The sequence below is a fragment of the Artemia franciscana genome, chromosome 14, assembly GCF_032884065.1.
Source record: "Artemia franciscana chromosome 14, ASM3288406v1, whole genome shotgun sequence".
Classification (NCBI taxonomy): Eukaryota; Metazoa; Arthropoda; class Branchiopoda; order Anostraca; family Artemiidae; genus Artemia; species Artemia franciscana.
The window spans coordinates 10,093,956-10,109,452 of record NC_088876.1 but is presented as its reverse complement, the minus strand read 5'-3'; the positions used below and the strand labels follow the sequence as shown (position 1 = coordinate 10,109,452).

Below are 15,497 nucleotides of genomic sequence, written 5' to 3'. Positions count from 1 at the left end.
GAGATGTGTAAAATTATCTGTGTCAGAGCTTAATAGAAGAATATGACTGCTTACAGGGTGGTAATTGAAGTCAGTGCATGTAAAATTGCATTGAAAAAGAGCTTTGGGCGCGTCCTCTACCCAAAATTCCAAGTTTCTATGATTTTACCTACTATTCCCTATACGCATCAGTAAATTTCTTCAATGTTTTACTCTTCTTTGTTTTAGTGCCTCCCCTCTTCTAGAAACAAAACCATGTACATACGCCTATCAGTGATGTTATTAATGCTAAATGTGGCACTCTAGTACAATCTGAGTTAATAATTTTGGTGGCAAAAAAAACTCAGGACAAATCTTCCAGTACTTCTTACACTTCCATCACCTCTCCTTAAGCCAAGTGTCAAATGCCATTACAATTCAAATATTCGTTGAGCTCTAAATCCCCCAATCTGGGTTCAATTCCGGGAAGAACTAAATATGAAGTTTCCCAGACAATTTCCTTCACGATCAAATCTATAAATTTGTCGGAAAAGAAAAAAAATATTAAGCTGCTACCCACATTTTAGATGCCATACAGAACCATTAGACGACAAAGTAATATTAGTGAGAGCAAGAAAGGGTTAACTTCAATCAGGTGTTGATCTGCAGTTTTTCCTGTTCCAACTATTTTGTGTGAGAGCAGGATTTTCAAGTTCTGTTGACTTGCATGTGTCCAGCTGTCTTTTCTTAGTTGTTTGTGTTGGGCTGCATGTTTTGGGCTGTCAATGGTGGGTTGTCTATGTTGAATTTTCAGAGAGTTTAGAAGTTGATGTTGACTTTTGTGGATTTGGTTGACTTGTAGTTCTAATCACCTTTATTACCTTATGTAATAAGTGTCTAAGATTTCGGTTTAAATTTTGATGACATGTTTTGGTATAAAAATGTGCAAGAATTACGGTCAAATTAGCTTCTTAAGAAATGTACAGTTCTTGGTATATTTCTACCTATTTCTGAAGATTGTCTTATAAACACAAAAGTATAGATTTTATATTAAAGAAAAAAAGAAAGAAAATTAAAATGAATAGAACTGGCTTTTCTAAATGATGTGCAGACGATATGAAATTGGCCCCCCTTGACTAGATTGATTTTATTGTGTAAAAAAAGAAATAGGTTCCTGTTTCATTGTGTCCGAATTGTCAAGCTCTCTCGTTGTGTTCTATATTCTAACGTATTCTAGTTCATACTAGAAATTACAAGTTTTTAAACATGATTCTGTTTTTTCCTTTTCTTTGAAATGCTCCTAGGCTTTGCCTCTAAACTGTCACAAGTCTTAGAAGTTCTATCGTAAGTTTTGTAAAATATACACTGACAAAACTTCAAGCTCCATTCGAGTTTTGACACTTACGAGACCATTTCTAAAGAGATGTTTCAGATTCCTGTTTCTAAGAAGGATGGAAAGCGAATTTTAATTGGTGCCCTAATATATTGGATAGATTTTATCAGGTGGTCTTGAAGTCAAATGGTGTTTACGCACCAAATACTAGAATCAAAATTGACTCATTGATAAAATGCCAAGATTTTAATGGAAAGCACTGAGAAAAAGTCTTCACACAACGTAGCCGTAACGCTTATGAATTATTTTGTTAAGTAGAATTTCCTGAAATTTCACATATTTTCTTCAGGTATAATTTTCATTGACGTTTGATAACTGAATTTCCAACAAGAGCAGTTAAGTCCCATCTTCATTGGCTTAAAAGGGTGTCATAACATTTTATACCTTAGGAAGCTTAAACAGAAGTTTTGAGGAGAAAATATCCCCTTGTCTTAATCTTTTCATGAGATAGTTGAAAGAGACCATATATTTCAATAATAATATGTAAGACCGGTCTGGCTAATGGCCAAAACTTAAAAAAACGTTGTCTATTTTATTTATATTTTATGACCTAACAATTTATATGTCAATAGAATCAGCATTTTAAGGTAACTTCAATTCTATAGGTTTTACCAAGCTTAAAGTTAACCATCCAAAGCTACGAGCCTGATGAAGCATTGGCTTGTTCTTGAAAATAAGGAGGGCAATTGATCTTCATGGAAATTGGGCCATCAAATTCAATATGTCAGGGAGCCCCATTTTAGAGGTTTAAATTTCATTGGTTTAAAAATAGTTGTAACATTTTTATTCCTCAGGAAGCCTAAATAGATACTGTAAGGAGAAAATGTATCCTTGTCTTAATCCTTTCATGAGATAGTTAGAAAAGACTACATCTTCCAATAGAAGTGTGCAAGACTGGCCTTGGCTAATGACCAAAACCTTGTTATCTGCTTTACCTATATTTATTGGCGTAACAATTTATGTCAATAGACTCAGAATTTTAAGGTAATTTCAATTCTATAAGTTTCATCAAGTTTAAAGTTACCCATCTAAAGCTACGAGTCTGAGGAAGTTATGGCTTATTTTGAAAATAAAGAGGGCAAATGATCTTCATAGAAATTTTGCCATCAAATTCAGTATGTCAGGGAATCCTATTTTAGAGGTTTAAATTTCATTGGTTTAAAAAGGGTTATAACATTTTTATTCCTTAGGAAGCCTAAATAGAGGTTGTAAGGAGAAAATGTATCCTTGTCTTAATCCTTTCATGAAATAGTTGGAAGAGACCACATCTTCCAATAGTAGTGTGTAAGACTGGCCTGGGGTAATGACCAAAACCTTAAAAAAACGTTATCTGTATTTATTAACGTAAACAATTTATTTGTCAATAGAATCAGCATTTTAAGGGAATTTCAAATCTTTAAATTTAATCAAGTTTAAAGTTACCCATCCAAAGCTACAAGCCTGGGAGCATTTTGGCATATTTTTGAAAAATGGAGGGCAACGGATCATCATGGAAATTGCACCATCAAATTCAGTATGTCAGGGAGCCCCTATTTTAGAGGTTTAGAGCTCCCATCTACAAAATGTGGAAATTTACTCTTTTTTTCGAGAAGGAAAATCACACAAGCGTTTTTGTTTGTTTTCTCCCTTTCCCTGGGTCTGATTGCATTGATCCAATTCTCTTGGAAGATTATGATACGACTATTCTGAATGGAAACTATAAGTCCTGGGGTCCTTTTTAAGCAGCCAAAAAGATTGTACCACAGCAAAGAAGCATTTTCTGCCATTTTATAGCACCTAACTACTATTTTGTCAAACTGGGGGCCATGTTATTATTGATTGACTATTGCGAGATTGTTAATCATTTTTAAGGGATAAAAAACTGTAAATTACGCTCTTCAGTCTCAAAGACAGTAATTCCGCGTAATGGCTCAATTTTTCCTATGATACATTTGGTCCATACCAAAGAAACAATAGATATGGACATTTGTTTTGAAGTTGAAATAAGTTTATTAATCTGAGGCTTGATAAATTATGTACAGTGGTGTATGATTCCGCATAAGTCTTAATGAAGGAAGGCTCGGAGATCTTTGTGCAGGCGTGGGGGGCGTGCTTCCGTGCCCTAACTTAAATATATATTTTTTGGAGGCTTGATAAATTATGTACAGTGGTGTATAATTCCGCATAAGACATTATGAAGGAAGGCTCGGAGATCTTTGTGCAGGCATGGGAGGTGTGCTTCCGTGCCCTAACTTCAATATATCTTGCACCTTCTGATAAATATAGAGGGGGCTCTAGGGAAGAGGGTGGTAAGAATTATTCTACAATCCCTATTGCTTTTTCGGATTTTTTTTTACTACGCTTGTAATTTTGGTACGAGCATCGACTGATAGCACACCTATATTGTCTAAAATATTTTTCTATGCTATGTAAAAGATCATACTCACATATCTACCGGCGCAAAGACGGAGAGGTGGTTTTGAGGAGAGGGGGTGAGCAACACATGGAAATTTCTGGAGTTGAAGTGGAGGGAAAAGAAGGGGAGAGGTTGACAAGTACTGACAGGAGCTTTTTCCACCGATGTTGAATTGGTAATGTGTAACATTTAACATTTATATAAGAGGTTCAATAGCTTCCTGTTTCCCGGGGACACAGCCCCCCTCCAGCTGTCTATGTGCCACGTGATAATGAGCCTATAATTATTTTTATATTTCAGACCCCTCCCCTTAAAAATTATGTAGGGATTTAGTAATTCATGCTGATATTTAATGCGCAAAATGTACGATCTTGATGAAAATTATGCATTGAAACTTAGAGAGGTATAAAAGCCCCTCAGTTACCGTCAGTAGTGTGGGGGCTATGGATCTGGCCGTCACACCCGGTTACATGCAGCCAACTTATGAGCATAACCAGGTACATGAAGCCAACCTGTGACCACGCTCCCAGTGTTACCATCTACTCAACTAAAGTCATAGATGACGATATTTTTAACAATAATTATAGATGGCGACATGTTTTTCTTTTCAAACGACAATCGACCCATTTGTTTTTTTAGCCCCTTAGCAGTTTCTACTGAGATTATGAATTATTTGTCTGGTATGGGAATCTGGTATAGGAATCTGGTAAGGGATCTGGTATAGGAATCCATGGTATAGGAAGTCCCTCTGTTATCGTCAGTAGTATGGAGGTTATGGATCCAGCCACCACGTCCGGTTAACTGCAGCCAACTTATGAGCATACCCAGATCCATGAAGCCAACCTGTGACCACCCTCCCAGTGCTACCATCTACTCAACTAAAGGCATAGATGACGTTATTTTAGACAATAATTATAGATAGCGACATGTTTTTCTTTTCAAACGACAATCGACCCATTTGTTTTTTTGCCCTTAAGCAGTTTCTACCGAATTATGAATTATTTGTCTGGTATAGGAATCTAACGTGGGACCCAATATTTCCCCTTGTAAAAAACTACGCATTAGTGAACTAAACCAACATGTCGATGATAAAAGTATGTTCTTAGAAACATACTTCTAAGCATACCCAACCTAATCGACATAGTTTCTAAGCGTGTTGTCGGTGAAATAGCATAATGGACCCGTTGAGTCCGGCTACTTGGACAAATAGGGAGTTTTCTATAGCCGGTGGTCACAGAAAAAAAAATAGTTGCTATTCCTTCAGATCTATGTTTCCAGGGAATTTCTTGGCGTCATTTCGATAAAAGGCATGCCAGAGTGATTTGACATGGTTGCTGAGCGTGTTGTCGATGATAAAGCATAATGCATACGATGAGCCTCCTCAGGAGTTTCTTACGAAATTACCGGGTAGTGAAATCGCTTGCAAAATACGTGCACATTTGACAGGTAGTATCATTTAATCTTTGAGTAAACATGTTTTCTTATGCAGCTGCCCCCTTGTTACTCTGTGGCTGGTCATCGACAGTAAAATAAGTAGTATTGGAGATCTTTTTGGAAATGTATCTGTGTGTTGTCAAGACATTTCGAGGTGTGAAAAAAGGTGTACTCCAACTTCAAAACACAGGGCTGTGGGAATATTAAGAAAAGAACTTGTTATGAAATGATATTATTAAGCCTTTTGAAAAGTGTTGCATGGTATTTGGATATGCATTGTCAAAAATCAATTTGGTGCAAATAAGATGTTTACTTCAAAATAAAAAAGTTGGATAGTAACAGCTTTTTGTGGCAGATCAAAGACATGTGAATGGAATTTTTCGTAAGTCAGAGATGCATCAATGGGATAGTTTTTTATTAATGACATTCCATTTCTATGAAAAATGTTCACAATTGTTTTGTCTTACGTAAATTGTCATTACAAAAATATTACTTTTGGATTTCACTAAGAGAAAAACAACGATTTCACATTATCTTGATATAAGAAATATCTTAGAAACGTGAATAGTATTTTCATAGCTTTGAGATGCACTGATGGGACATTTTTTTCTTCACACCATACTAATACATTGGAAAACAAAAGAATGACTGTTGTTTTGATTTATGTAAAAAATATTACTTTTGCTTTTCGTTAAGAAAAATAAAACGATTTTAAATAAGCCAAAAATCAATGGGGGTAAAAAGAGGTGCACTCCAACTTGAAAAAAATGATCTTAGGAAAAGAATTCTTTTCGAAGAACAAAGACACGTGAACAGGATTTTTCATAAGTCAGACACGCATAAATGAGGCAGTTATTTTTAAAGACATTCCATTACCATGGAGAAGAATGACTATTGTTTTGTCTTACATAAAATGTCATTACAGAAAATATTACTTTTGGATTTCACTAAAAAATATAAAACGATTTCACATTATATTGATAAAGAAATAAAAATATCAAAGACGTGTGAAAGGGATTTTTATGAATCAAAGGCGCATCAATGGGACCGTTTTATTGTTATAACCACTTCCAGATGCCTCGGAAAAGATATAAATGGCTATCGTTTTGTCTTATGTAAAATGCCATACCAAAAAAGACCACTTTCGAATTTCGCTAATAAAAAATAAAACTAATCCACTTAAGTTAAAAATAAAAATGAAAGACATGTGAGCGGGCTCTTTATAAGTCAGAGACGCTTCAATAGGACAGTATTTTAACGACATTCCTTTACCTTGGATAACAAATTAAGGACTCTTAATTGGTCTTGTGTAAAATATCATCACAAAAGATATTACTTTTGGATTTCGATAAGAAGAATAAAACAATTTCGAATTGTCTTGATAAAGGAAAAACTATCAAAGACACGCGATCGGGATTTTCATAAGTCAGAGAGGCATCAATAGGAAAGTTTTATAAACAACATTTCATTATCTTGGAAAAGAAAAGAATGACTATTGTTTCGTCTCTTGTAAAATACTATGGCCAAAAATAATTATTTTGGAGTTCGATAAAAAAAATTATTTCACATTGTCTTTATAAAGAAAAAAATTAAAGAAACGTTAACGGGATTTTCATAGGTCAGAGACACGAACTGTTCTTCTCTGTTTTGGGAAAATTCAGAGCAAAAGTTGAACTATTGCTTGGTGTTTGGATTTGCATAAAGTCAAAAAGCAATTTCGAGAGTGAAAATTATGTCTACTTCATGGTTAAAAGGAGTTTTGAGACGAATATTAAAAACAGAGTTTGTTCTGAAATGATATTATAAAGCCTTTTGAAAAGTATTGCATGGTGTTGTGATCATCCTAAAGTCAAAAGATATGTAATCCAACTAGTAAAATGAGCATAGGAGGAATTTTAAGAACCAACCTGTGGCAGGCCACACTAACTGAACCCAAGAGAACCTAACTTTACAGCAGTGAAACCAAAGCAACCTAGCTTAAAATCAGTTTTGGTGGTATCTATAATTATTGTAGAATATATGGCAGCACTTGGAGTAGTCAGAAACGTATCGCCATCTATAACTGTAAATAAATGGATGGCAGCAGTAGGGGATGTGTCTGAACAAAATTTTTATGATGCTACCAAGACTGGTCGGAAATTTTCAAGTATTGTTCATTTTTTTTCTTTATTAATATAACATGAAATCTTTTCATTTTCTTAGCGAAATCCAAAAGTAATTTTTTTGGTAATAACATTTTACGTAAGACAAAATAATAGTCGTTATTTTTCTTTTCCGAAGTAATGTAATGTCGTTAAGGAAAAAACCTGTTTCATTAATTTGTCTCTGACTTATGAAAATCCTGTTCCCGTGCTCTTGATATATTTTTTTTCTTTATCAAGGCAATGTGAAATCATTTTGTTTTTCTTAGTGAAATCCAAAAGTAATATTTTCTGTAATGACATTTTACCTAAGACAAAACAATAGTCGTTCTTTTCTTTTCCAAGGTAATGTAATGTTGTTAAAAAGAAATGTCTCATTGATGTGTCTCTGACTTAGATAAATACCTTTCCCGTGTTTTTGATATTTTTTATTTTTATTTTCAACTTATGTGAAACTGTCTTATTTTTCTTTGCAAAATCTAAAAGGTAATATTTTTTTAATTAAATTTAACATAAAACAACAAAGGTCATTCTTTCTTTTTCAAAGGTAATGGAATGGCGGTAAGAAGAAAAGCCTGAACCGTTCATACGTCTTTGACTTACAAAAATCACTTCACGTGTCTTAAAGAATTTTTTGCTTAATCAAGATGTTGTGAAATCGTTGCATTTTTCTTATTGAAATCACAAAGTAATATTTTTTGTAATACCAGTTTATGTAAGACTAAACAACAGTCGTTCTTTTCCATGGTAATATATTGTCGTTAAGGAAAAAACGGTCTCATTTATGCGTCTCTGAATTATGAAAAATTATGTTCGCATGTCTTTTATCGTCAAAAAAATCTGTTTCTTACCCCTATTTTCAAGTTGGGAACACATCTTTCTCATCACCACATAAATTTTCGACTTCAGTGAAATCGTTTTATTTTTCTTAGTGAAATCTAAGAGTAACACTTTTTGCAATGACAATTTACGTAAGACAAAACAATAGTCATTCCTTTCTTTTCCAAGGTATTTGAGTGTTACTAAGAAAAAAACTGTATAGCTGATACATTTCTGACTTACGAAAAACCATTCACGTGTCTTTGATTTTTTTTTCTTTATCAAGATAATGTAAAATCGTTTTATTTTTTGTTGTGAAATTCAAAAGTAATATTTCTTGTGATGACATTTTACTTTGAACAAAAAAATGGTCATTGTTTTCCATGGTCATGGGATATCGTTAAAAATAAAACTGTCCCATTGATGTGTGTCTGACTTACCAAAAATCTTATAGACTTGTCTTTGATCTTTAAAAATTTCTGCTCCTAACCCAATTTTCTTTCAACTTGGAATGCAAATTGATTTTCTACCCTCAAATTGATTTTCGACTTTATGTATACCCAAGCACCAAGCAATACTTTCTAAAGGCCTTATAATATCATTTCAGAACAAGTTCTTTTTTAATATTCCTCCTAACACTATTTTTTCAAGTTAGAGTCATATCTTTTTCACATAAAAAATATCGTGACAACACACGCATATATTTCCAATAATATCTCCAATACTGCTTATTTTACAGTCGATGACCAGCCAAAGAGTACCACAGGGGCAGCTGAAAGATTAAATAGTACTTTCTGTCAAATGTTTACGTATTGTGCAAACAATTTCACTACCCGAAAATTTTTCAATGCACTCCAGAGGATCAACGTACTCTTGAAATGCTTGATAAATGATAAGATTTTGATAATAATACACACAATTTTTCTACCATTTCACGTTCCAAAAAATATCAACCAAAATTTGTTTTTCTAAGTACATGCAATGTCATTTGAAGATTCGAAAAGAAAATTTAAAAAATTCTCATGTTCAAAAAAAGTTTGGGGAAAAGGGTTGGGGGAAGGGGGGTAAAAAGTTGAAGGGGGATAAGAAAGTTGGGAGAAGGGTAAAAAAGTGTGGGTGGGCATTGTAGCCTTAGAGCGAGACATTTGGCCCTGTCATGTTCATTATGGTAACCCGCGCATCATTTTCTTGAATGTTTACAACCAAAAAAAGTTGGTAATATGGGAGAGTCGTCGTATTCAGACTCCCTTACATACTACTAGTAATCTTGTCAAAGTTCAAGTTCAAAAATAATCCATGGTTTGAATTCAAAAGTTCAAGAATAACTAGTAGGGAGGGGAGCTTCTTAAATGAAAGATGATATTTGTCAAACAGACACCAACAATTCAGTAACTAAATGAATTGTAAATGTGTTCACTACCCGGTAAGAGATCAATAAATTCCAGCGCAATCCGGGTAACGGAAAATAAGTGTGCTCGGGACCATTACTTTACAGAAAAAGAATATGTCTGCTTAGCAACCACCTTAAAGCATTGTGCTATGTGTGTTGTAGGAATGACGCCAAGAAATACCCAGGAGCAAAAATCTCAAGGCATAGCATCTTTTTTTTATTACCACCTGTTATAAAAAACTCATTATGCGTCTAGCTGGCCGGTCTCCTCTGTTCTATTATGCTATATCATCGACAAAACGCTTAGCAACCATGTCAAATCGTTCTGGTATAAGTATTGTCGAAATGACGCTAAGATATACCCGAGAAACAAATATCTCAAAGCATAGCAACTCTTTTTTTCTATAACCACCCGTTACAGAAAAAGCGTTATCTGTTCAGATGGCCGGGCTTTTCGAATCCTTTATGCTGTATCATCAACAACACGGTTTAGAAGCCATGTCAAAGCACTGCCATATGCTTAGAATGTATTTCTAAGAACATAATAGTATCATTTACTTGTTGGTTTAGTTGACTAATGTGTCGTTCTTTTACCATAGGAAAATTCGGATTTATCGTTCGACTCCTACAACAGACAAATAATTCATAATTTTAATGGAAACTGATTAGAGGCTAAAAAAAGACAAATGGGTCAATTTTCGTTGGAAAAGAAAAATATGTTGCTTGGTCATACGCTAGCTGTAGCTACGAGGGCGTGGCAACCGGATCCATAATCCCCATACTACTATCACGAATAAAATGCGAAATTATCAAAAATAAATTAAAGAAATAAGGATCCTTTTTTAAAGGCCAATGAAAATACAGAACGAAAAAAGTAAATATTTTTCGGAGGGCAACCACCTCCCTTTTCACCGTGGGTTCTTAATGCGCAATATGTACGATGATGGTGAAAACTACGCAATGAAACCTAAATATGTATAAAAAAAACCCACGGGTTCCATCAATAAAATATGAAATTGCCAAAAAATAAAGTAAAGAAATGAAGGTCAGTTTTTTTTAATGCCAATGAAAATACAGGATGAAACTAAACAAATATTTTGGAGAGCAACCGTCTCCTCTCTTCATCGCTGATTCATACTAATTTTTAATGTACAAAATGTATGATCTTGGTTTGAAAGTATGCAATGAAACTTAAACATGTATAAAAGCCCCTCAGATACCTTAGGTCCTTTGTTTTGGTCATTTTAAATGTTTTATTTATGGATATTTTTTCTATTTATTAAATGGTAGTTGTTCAGACTTTATGTTTTTTTCTTGCAAAGATTTAATCTGCTGCTAATTTCAATTGAAAAGCATCTCTTCTCATCCCATGTAAGCAATGAGTGGAGACCTAAGATAATTGAGTGCATATTCGAACTCGTTTGCTTGCTTTTCTCCTAGATCTGCTCCATCGCTTAAGAAATCAAGCTCATTTTCTTCCTAGGTTCTTGTTAATCCGTGCGAGGAATAGGGGAAAGTTCTGTAGCTGCTGACAAAGCTTTCTTGAATATTTTACAGACATCAGTAAAGTAGACCTATGAAAGCAAACTTTGATGAAAATTGTTTTGATCGAAATTGGAGAAAAGCCAAACCTTGTGTATTGATTCAGACTTTCATACTTGGATGTATCAATGCTGAATGCTTTTCTTAAGATAAGTTTATTCTTTATTCGATTCTCTACTTAAAAAACTGGTTTGGAAAAAATTAAAATAGAAAAATTCGAAATGAAAGTAATAAGCGGCATTAAAACTTGAAACTCAACATATGAGGGGGGCCTGTGTCCCTTAAGCGCTCCACACTTGTGCATTTCTTAAAATATTTCCCTGGGAGGGGGGTATGGAAAGTCAAATGGAATTGTATTCCATAATTCTGTTGTTTTATGAGAAGTTCTTCAAAAATATTTTGTTCTTAGGTGATGTCTCTCTAGTCCTTATCCTTTCTGTGTAGATGAGTATATTATTGTAGTAAAACTATTTTAATATTAATTATATTAAATGCACTTAAAATATTTCGACAAACAAAAACGGATCTTCATCCCCCGTCAGTGGTCTTTGAAAACTTGATCCAGGTGTCACTTTTCAGAATATTTTTAATTGATCGCCCAAATTTATTTGAAGGGTTGCATCAATCTTAAAAGTAATGATTTACAGCAACCATTATTTCTTATGGGTGGAATTCATATTTAGTGGCAAAAAGTACTACTGTCATGTATTATAGCTTCTTGAAACTACCAGGATCAACAAATTGTAGATCAGCTTTCTAAGAATCTCTGATTCCTGGCAATTTTGCCTCCTTCGTTCCAACTTGAAACAAACAGAAATTATTCTGCATATTAGGGGACTGCCCCTCCCCAATATCCCGCTCTTTTCGCTAAAGTTCATTGTGTTGCTCCAATTCTTGAAACTTTTTTATAAATACTAAAAAGCTTTAACGTGAATAAGGGGTATTGAGGGATGCAGCCCCCTAATATACGGATAAATTTCTGTTCGTTTCAGTTTTAATATTACTCCTTAATTTCGGTTGAAAATACTTGTCTTTTTATATAATTCCGAACCGTTTTTCGAATCATGCTGGGAAATCAACATTCCCGTCCCTGGAAAATCTCCTCCACGAAAAATTCTTTCACACAAATCTTCACCTTCGTACCCCTCCTCCCATGAAAAATATTTCTGGAAATCTCCATACTTGCTCAAATTCCCCCAGAAAGTTTCCAGAAACTTTAAATTTTTGCTCGAATGAGCCCTCTCTCAACATTCTAGGATCCTCAGTTTGATACAACCATCCATGGGGAAAAAACAATAACAAACGACAGACAACCATGATTTTTAAATAGAGATGAATACCAAATTGAATCTCCATCATTAAAAAGTTGGGATTGTTTTAATTTTATAATTTTAGTTTTATAGATCCCATTTTATAGCTATTTTTATTTCTTCTGTATACCTAGTTTGCTGAGGCCGGCTCTTGGATATAGCGCTCAAATATTCTTAAGGTTTAAATAAATTTCGCTCTCTTAGGTAAATTTCCTGTTGTTTTACTTGTTTTTGTTTTTATTCATGTTCATTCTTTGCCAAAAAATAAAACATGGAGGTAGAAATTGATGCATGATCCCTTTTGATATCCGGGAACATTTCTGGTCTATGCTGTTATTATGAAAATAGAGAGGAACATTAAACCACAAAATGAGCAGAATTTATTCCATATTGGAGGGAGACTGTCCCTTCCTCATCCCCAACCACCCCTTGTGGTCGTAGAAACCTTGGAGGATTCTCATTCGATCGGGTATTGAGGGCTCTAGACCTTTTTTTTCAGTGAAAGGTGAACAAAACCAACCAGCCCCTCTCCTCGAAGTATTTTTGATATCCGGTCCTTTCGTTACCCTTTAGGACATCTGGACCCATATTGAGGATTTCAAGTCTTTTTGTAGGAAAACCAAAAATTATTTACCGCTCCTGCCTCATTAGGAATCCAGTAAAAATATTTTCTTTTTGATGGCTCAGTTTAATTGAAAATTAGTGTTAATACGTACTGGGATTAAACTAGATGTGTCAGAATTATTTAATATAAAATGCCCTTAATACTGTTGTCTAAGCAAACCACCCAGTGATTCCGGGAAAAAGACTTTTATTCAAGATGCTACCTTGAGAGAAACCAAAAACTAAACTTGGATTTTTTTTTAGATTGCCATTGTTAAGTTCAGATGCAAATGTTTTTTCAACTGTTTATAATTCTAGAAGAGACACGAAAATTTTTGGCCTTTTCCCCCATTTATAACACAAAGAAACAGACGAATATCGTTTTAAAAATTTGTGAATCAAAATAATTTGCTATTTTTACCGACCTAAATTTTTTACTTTAAAATATAACTTTGGCTATTTATCATTTTTTATCTCCAGGAAGCTGAAAAATCAACTAAGATTTTTCCATAATGTCAATGCCAGAAGTTTTTTTTTCACTACCTGACGGTAAGAAAAAAAATACCTGACGGTAAGAAACCCTGACGGGTAACTACCTGACGGTAAGAAAAAAATACCTTTCTAAAAAGCTTGTGGCTAAAAATCTGTTCCTTTTTTTTATCAGTCGAACATTCAAAACAAGAGAACCAATCAGGTGTCAATTCTTTTAATAGGAATGTCACTTTTCTTTATTTTCGCTGGTTTGAAATTTCACTCATGAATACAGGATAACTAATCAGATTATAGTAGGAGGGGGATGTCCTGCTCGTAAAGAAAACTGAAACAGCGAGTCTACACACACATTTAACAATGAATTGGATTTGAGACACGTTTTCAGTCTCATTAAAAATCTAGTTCAAATCAAACAGTTCGTGGTAACGAACTGTAGTAAGGAGCGACCCGGCTCAATAGTAACCGAAACTCTAAAAAATGGAATTTTGATACCAATGGTTACATCAAATGAATCGCATTTTAATGCTGATTTTAAATATATAAGTTTCATCAAGATCAGTTATACCCATCAAAAGTTACGAGCCTGAGAAAATTTGCCTCATTTCAGGAAATAGGGGGAAACACCCCCTAAAAGTCATACAATCTTAACGAACATCACACCATCAGATTCAGTGTATCAGAGAACTTTATTGTAGAAGTTTCAACCTCCTATCTACAAAAATGTGGAATTTCACATTTTTTGCCAGAAGACAGATTACGGATGCGTGTTTATTTGTTTTTTTGTTTGTTTTTTTAGTTTTTTTGTTGTTTTTTTCCCCAGGGGTGATCGTATCGACTGAATGGTCCTAGAACGTCGCGAGAGGGATCATTTTAACGGAAATTAAAAGTTCTAGTGCCCTTTTCAGGGCACTAGAGACCTTTTCAAGTGACCGAAAAAATTGGAGGGCACCTAGGCCCCCTCCCACGCTCATTTTTCCCAAAAGTCACCGGATCAAAACTCTGAGATACCCATTTTATTCACCATAGTCAAAAAACCTAATAACTATGTCTTCAGGGACGAATTACTCCCCCGCAGTCCCCGTGGGAGGGGATGCAAGTTACAAACTTTGACCTGTGTTTACATATAGTAATGGTTACTGGGAAGTGTACAGACGTTTTCGGGGGGATTTTTTGTTTAGGGGGATATTTGAGGGGGGGTTACTTGGGAGGATATTTCCATGGAGAAACTTGTCATGGGGAAGAGAATTTCAATGAAGGGGCGCAGGGTTTTCTAGCATTATTTGAAAAAGAAGAATGAAAAAATAACTATAAAAGTTTTTGAGCAGCATTAAAACTTAAAACGAAAAAAAATTATTACACATGTGAGCGGGTGACCTCCTCGTTATACCTCACTCTTTACGCTAAAGTATTTTTAGTAATTTCAACTATTTATTCTACGGCCTTTGTGATTCAGAGGTCATTCTTAAGGAATTGGGACAAAATTTAAGCTTTAGGGTAAAGAGCGAGGTATCGACGAGGGTTGAACCCCCTCATACACGCAATAAAAACATATGAATATAGAAGTTCGTTACGTAAATAAATTCGTAAGTTACGTATATTTTTTACCAATGAAAACGTTTGTAAAAAATTAAAAGTTCTAGTTGCTTTTTTAAGTAATCAAAAAATTGGAGGGCAACCAGGCCTCCTCCCTCGCTCCTTTTTTCTCAGAATCTTCCGATTAATTGCAATTAATTAATATGTAAAATTTCGTTTTAATTATTTATGTGCGGAGAGCCAAGATCAAAACATGCATTAATTCAAAAACGTCCAGAAATTAAATAAAAATAAAATTAATGTTGTAAATAAAATTTTAAATAAATATATATGTGTTAAATAAATAATGTGTTAAATAAAATGTTATAAGCCTTTTTTATAACCCATATTTAGGTAATTTTTAAGAGGTCAAAAAGTGCTTAAATCTGAATTTTCCGGTAGAAGCGATTATTATATTTGTAAAGAGCATAAAAAAGGCATCGAGTGG

General features: G+C 34.2%; 1 protein-coding gene across 4 annotated transcripts in view; it reads right to left on the bottom strand.

Annotated features, from left to right (window-relative positions):
- LOC136035292 (hemicentin-2-like) overlaps positions 1-15,497 on the bottom strand; it is a 215,730-nt gene that overhangs the window by 156,209 nt on the left and 44,024 nt on the right. The window lies entirely within an intron of this gene.